General features: G+C 35.6%; 1 non-coding gene across 1 annotated transcript; it reads left to right on the plus strand.

The window, feature by feature from the left end:
• Nucleotides 3,511–3,583, plus strand: TRNAK-UUU. The gene has a single exon. It is a non-coding gene; the product is annotated as a tRNA-Lys (tRNA).

Raw genomic sequence — 7,059 nt, forward strand, 5'->3', positions numbered from 1 at the left:
TAATTTTGGAAAAATTTAAATTTCAGTGGTCTGCCAATAGTTTCCAGATTTAATGTGTACTTGTTATAATTTTTGAAATTTTAGAGTTTTTTTACGATTTTTAAATTTTGAAGGATTTTTTTACAATTTTTATAACTTTGAGGTTAATTTTTATAAATTTTAAATTTTTAGGTGTGTAAGAGTGATATCTTGAATTCATATTTTGCTATTTGCAAATGCTAAAAAAAATTAGAATTTTAGGGTGATTTTTTATAATTTAAACTTTTGAGGGTGTTTCTATAATTTTTAAGATATTAAGGGTCTTAATTAAAACTTTTAAATTCTTCAGAGGTTGCTGTTAATTTTTTAATTTTATGTTTATTGTTTTAAGTTTTGAAATGTCAGAAATTTTTGGGTGCATCATTACAATCCCTTGAAATCATCTATGTTGTTTACAAGTTTCAAAATTTTAGAATTTCAGGTTGCTTGTTTATGAACTTTTGAGGGTGTTTCTATAATTTTTGAGATATTGAGGTGCTAACTATAAATTTTAAATTCTTCAAAATTGCTGTTAATTTCTTAATTTCATGTTGTTACTTTAAGTTTTGAGACATCGCGATTGTTTTTATAATTTTTAACTTTTCAGGATATTTTGTGTAATTTTAAAACTTTTTAGGGTTTTTTTACAATACTTCATGTATTATAGTATGTTAGCTATGCATAATTTCTTTATCTTAATAAACTAACTAGTATTTAGACCCGTGCAAAGCACGGTTCCTAAAAGATTTTTCTGAAAATATTGAACATGTTACAAAAATAAAGTATTCTGCTTTAGATATGAAGTATAGTGGTGGAAGTGAACCGAATAATTAATAAACAGTTTGGTTATTATTTGTCCAAATATTTGATCAAGTTCGATTCGATAATTACTTCATTAACCAAATTTCTAAATATCAAATAACTACTCAAAACTAAAATCGAAATAGCACAATAAAGGTCAATTTTTTCAGTGCATAAATGTGTGAAAATATTTATCTGAAATTTAAATATAAAGAGTGAAATAAAGTTACTGTTTCATAAATGTGACGAACCGAGTTGACACTTCGATTTGATCCATCCATCATCATCTCTGATGTAAACAATCTTCAATCCCTAACCCACGAACAAACAAAACCCATTAAAACTTAGCAATCAAATCTTCATTAAAAAAAGCAAAAAAGATTAACTAAATCAAATTTAAACATAAGGGTTAGCATCTTCAGAATTAGGCACTATTAAGATTAACTAAATCAAATTTAATCATTATAAATAGAAATTAGCATCTTCACCATGCTAAAAGACGTAACTAAATAATCCAAAAAACAACAATCTCAGGCGCAAAAAATTAGAATTTAGATCAAATTCATCACCATGATTTGTATATCAATCAATTCCTCTAGAAACTAACTAAAAAAACTTTTTATGTAGAAAACCCTCACAAAATGAAATCAGAGAAGGTACCTGCAGTTTTCTTCTTTCCAAAGAGGAAATCTTGAGATAGAGAATTGTGAGCAATTTGTGAAGCTCAATCAACAAAGTACTGGGAAATTCCATTTGAAATATTTAATTAAATTAGTGGCATAATCTAAATTACTACCTTTTAATTACTCAAGTGACTCTTGATAAACTTAAACATTTATAAGAGTAAATTAGTGGTCATCATTGTAATTGGGAAATTCAATAAATATAGAGAACAATTGAAATATCTTCAAATTTGCAAATTGACCACTACATATCAGCACTCAAAATGGAACAGATAATGTAGAGTCCATTAATAGATAGGAATATTTTCTGCGTTAAAATCACATTGGAATATAATTAGCTTAACTATTTCCTTTGGAACTATACATTTCCCTTCACCTGACAACTTCTCTTGCACAACTTGTGATTTCAGCAGCACTTCAATATCTCCAATCACCTCCATTGAACCCTCTCCATCCTATAAAAAATATAAATAATTAAATAAAAAAATCAAAGGTTCAAGAAAGCCGACTTAAATTAAATTCTATTAAATCAGTCAAATAAAGTTATCTATGTTGATCCCATAAGACTAAGAATCCCAACTTGAACCCGCAGGAACTTAACATACTTAAATGCAGCCTGAAACATCTCAGTAGTGTTCTGTTCTCTCCAGGAATCAATTTTCCAAGCTCCTGCGTCTTCTGGCTGATCCTCTTCCTCCTCTCTCTCGCTGCAATGCTCTGTGCTGACAAAACTCGATCCCCACTCCCACTATCTTTCTTCTTCTCCTCTCCATTGAACCGAGGAGTGACTGCAAACTCCACACATGGATTACCTCGCAACGTCTTAATCCATCCATCAAATCTCAACGAATTCAAGTTAAAACCAAATTATAGTCCACATTGATTACCTCGCAACGTCTTAAACCAGACTGATCAGTGGCAGATTTATTTATAACATGATAATTTGTCACCTATTTCATCAATATACAAAAAAAACCCATATGAGCATTTCCAATAAAAATAATCAAGTACATTGAAAATTTGAACAAAATAGTTGAAAAAAAACCCATATGAGCATTTCCAATAAAAATAATCAAGTACATTGAAAATTTGAACAAAATAGTTGAATTAGATTCTCACAATGTGGCCAGCCTTGTCCCAAACAAACCCAAACCTAGTTCCTTCAACCTTGGCGTCTTCTTCCTCGATCACAGAGATATCCTTCTTATTTTCAAACCCAAACCTAGTTCCTTCAACCTTGGCGTCTTCTTCCTCGATCACAGAGATATCCTTCTTATTTTGCCCAGATTTTGCTTGTAGTGCCCAGACTTTGATGAACACGACAGATGGAGATGCATCCTAAAATAATGGGTTATCTCAAATTTCATCAACTGGGTTTGTAAAGCTAAGGATTCTTGAAACAGATAAAGGAGACCTGAAAATTTTGGATGACTCGCTCCTCTTCTTGTTGGGTCTCGTCCTTATCCTCGGCCCGAGCAGTTTCAATGGGAGGAGAGATGACAAGGGGGGAAGTCAGAAGAGAGAGAGTTTTCCTACGGCTAAGTTAATGATTGTTGCTTTGATAGAAGAGAGACGTGGCAGTTAAGGTTGGTTATTTTTGGAGAGAGATCATGGGTTGTGTGAAATGTGGGTTAGTTATTCATTTTAATTGTTCATAACCTTAGGTTACTATTCATTTTAGCTTTTTTATTGTTCTCTTTTAGTAATAAAGAAATAGATATCATAAAGATGTTTTATATATTTTATTAATATTATTTTTTAAATTGTTAAGCTATAGATAGTTCACATAAGATTAGGATAGGATGCAATTATGATTAGAATAGATTAAGATATAAATAAAATATTCAAAATAGTGAAGATAATATTGACCATTGAAATATTTTTCTAAACTTGTGCTTTTAAAAGGAGTATGATCCATCCTTTCTCATATTTCTTCACCGCTTTGCAAGCTGTATATGGGATTATCTATTTTACTTTTAATAGAGCGCTGTCCTACATGAGCAACAGTGCCGTCTTAGCTCAGCCGGTAGAGCGCACGGCTTTTAACCGTGTGGTCGTGGGTTCGATTCCCACAGACGGCGTGGTCATGCTCTTTTTTTTTTCCATAATTTTCTTGATCAGTTCAATCATCATTAAAGACTAAGGTTTAGCGGCTGTTGGCTCCGAGAAAATTTAAAATGGAATTCTAACACTGTCAAAATTCGAAAATGGATCCACATATGATCATTTAGTACCTTCGATCTGCATATGATTATTTAGCGCCTTCTTTCTTATTAAATTCATTCTTGTGGTAAAGAGAGGAATTTCTAGGTGAAGTTTGAGTAAATTCCATTCATTTAATCTGTCCCATCGCATCTTATCATACTACTATGTACCATGAAAAAAGAGGGAGGGGGGTGCCAAGTCGCATAACTTGGCATCTTTTATATATATATATAGGTGAAAACTTCTATCAACTTAAGTGGATAGAAAATAATTGTTCATCAAACTTTTTATCCATGGATCTTACTTAGGGATCCTTGCATGATATGAAGAGACTTTTTATATTAATAAATGAGTGGCTAAAAAGTTTGGTGGACAACTATTCTCTATCCACTATCCAGATTCACTGGAGTGAATCCAGATTCACTGGAGTGAATCCAGATTCACTGGAGTGAATCCAGATTCACTGGAGTGAATCCAGATTCACTGGAGTGAATCCAGATTCACTGGAGTGAATCCAGATTCACTGGAGTGAATCCAGATTCACTGGAGTGAATCCAGATTCACTGGAGTGAATCCAGATTCACTGGAGTGAATCCAGATTCACTGGAGTGAATCCAGATTCACTGGAGTGAATCCAGATTCACTGGAGTGAATCCAGATTCACTGGAGTGAATCCAGATTCACTGGAGTGAATCCAGATTCACTGGAGTGAATCCAGATTCACTGGAGTGAATCCAGATTCACTGGAGTGAATCCAGATTCACTGGAGTGAATCCAGATTCACTGGAGTGAATCCAGATTCACTGGAGTGAATCCAGATTCACTGGAGTGAATCCAGATTCACTGGAGTGAATCCAGATTCACTGGAGTGAATCCAGATTCACTGGAGTGAATCCAGATTCACTGGAGTGAATCCAGATTCACTGGAGTGAATCCAGATTCACTGGAGTGAATCCAGATTCACTGGAGTGAATCCAGATTCACTGGAGTGAATCCAGATTCACTGGAGTGAATCCAGATTCACTGGAGTGAATCCAGATTCACTGGAGTGAATCCAGATTCACTGGAGTGAATCCAGATTCACTGGAGTGAATCCAGATTCACTGGAGTGAATCCAGATTCACTGGAGTGAATCCAGATTCACTGGAGTGAATCCAGATTCACTGGAGTGAATCCAGATTCACTGGAGTGAATCCAGATTCACTGGAGTGAATCCAGATTCACTGGAGTGAATCCAGATTCACTGGAGTGAATCCAGATTCACTGGAGTGAATCCAGATTCACTGGAGTGAATCCAGATTCACTGGAGTGAATCCAGATTCACTGGAGTGAATCCAGATTCACTGGAGTGAATCCAGATTCACTGGAGTGAATCCAGATTCACTGGAGTGAATCCAGATTCACTGGAGTGAATCCAGATTCACTGGAGTGAATCCAGATTCACTGGAGTGAATCCAGATTCACTGGAGTGAATCCAGATTCACTGGAGTGAATCCAGATTCACTGGAGTGAATCCAGATTCACTGGAGTGAATCCAGATTCACTGGAGTGAATCCAGATTCACTGGAGTGAATCCAGATTCACTGGAGTGAATCCAGATTCACTGGAGTGAATCCAGATTCACTGGAGTGAATCCAGATTCACTGGAGTGAATCCAGATTCACTGGAGTGAATCCAGATTCACTGGAGTGAATCCAGATTCACTGGAGTGAATCCAGATTCACTGGAGTGAATCCAGATTCACTGGAGTGAATCCAGATTCACTGGAGTGAATCCAGATTCACTGGAGTGAATCCAGATTCACTGGAGTGAATCCAGATTCACTGGAGTGAATCCAGATTCACTGGAGTGAATCCAGATTCACTGGAGTGAATCCAGATTCACTGGAGTGAATCCAGATTCACTGGAGTGAATCCAGATTCACTGGAGTGAATCCAGATTCACTGGAGTGAATCCAGATTCACTGGAGTGAATCCAGATTCACTGGAGTGAATCCAGATTCACTGGAGTGAATCCAGATTCACTGGAGTGAATCCAGATTCACTGGAGTGAATCCAGATTCACTGGAGTGAATCCAGATTCACTGGAGTGAATCCAGATTCACTGGAGTGAATCCAGATTCACTGGAGTGAATCCAGATTCACTGGAGTGAATCCAGATTCACTGGAGTGAATCCAGATTCACTGGAGTGAATCCAGATTCACTGGAGTGAATCCAGATTCACTGGAGTGAATCCAGATTCACTGGAGTGAATCCAGATTCACTGGAGTGAATCCAGATTCACTGGAGTGAATCCAGATTCACTGGAGTGAATCCAGATTCACTGGAGTGAATCCAGATTCACTGGAGTGAATCCAGATTCACTGGAGTGAATCCAGATTCACTGGAGTGAATCCAGATTCACTGGAGTGAATCCAGATTCACTGGAGTGAATCCAGATTCACTGGAGTGAATCCAGATTCACTGGAGTGAATCCAGATTCACTGGAGTGAATCCAGATTCACTCCAGCGAAAGCTTGGATGGTTAGGATGGTTTTTAATGAATTGTTGAAGAAATAAATGCATGTGCTGTAATTTCGAAGAAATAAACGCATGAGTGAATCTAGATTCACTGCAGTGAATCCAGATTCAGTTATGTGAGGTGTTTGTTTTTTACCATAAAAATCGTAACTTTTTGCTGTAAAATGTGAAAACTTATCATGGTTTAAAATTTTATAGCTTGTTTTTTACCATAAGTTTCTTATTCTTTTTGTTTTTTATTTTTGCAGATTTGCTATTGTTTGATAACGAGTTCAGTCCACTGAATCTGGATTCAATTCAGTGAATCTGGATTCACTCCAATGAATCGAGCTTCAATATAATCCAGATTCAATGGAGTGAATCCAGATTCACTCCAGCGAAAGCTTGGATGGTTAGGATGATTTTTAATGAATTGTTGTTGTGTTCTTCATGCAAAGATGGAAGATCAAATCTTGATAGAAGATGGAAGTGAGTTACAGAGAGTATTAAAGGACGTGTTGTATTAAAGGACGTGCTGTAAAAGAGAGTATTAAAGGACGTGTTGGATTAATGTAGTGAATTGTTCCAATTAATGTAGTGAATTGTTTCCAATGTTGCCAGCCACCATTAATGTATTGAATTGTTCCAATTTTACCATTTTTTATAGCTGATGTGTATTAAATGTGTCTATATTTACAATTCTGCCATCGAAATGTAGGCCATTGGATTAGATAGATTGGAGGGTTAGGATTGGTTTTTAGTTCTCTAGGTTTTTATTAGAACCTCTCCCTATATATATATATATATATATAAGAAATATGGGTATGCTTGGTACCAAGCACAAATTTTATGC

This window comes from Asparagus officinalis, chromosome 4 (genome assembly GCF_001876935.1).
Source record: "Asparagus officinalis chromosome 4, Aspof.V1, whole genome shotgun sequence".
Classification (NCBI taxonomy): domain Eukaryota; kingdom Viridiplantae; phylum Streptophyta; class Magnoliopsida; order Asparagales; family Asparagaceae; genus Asparagus; species Asparagus officinalis.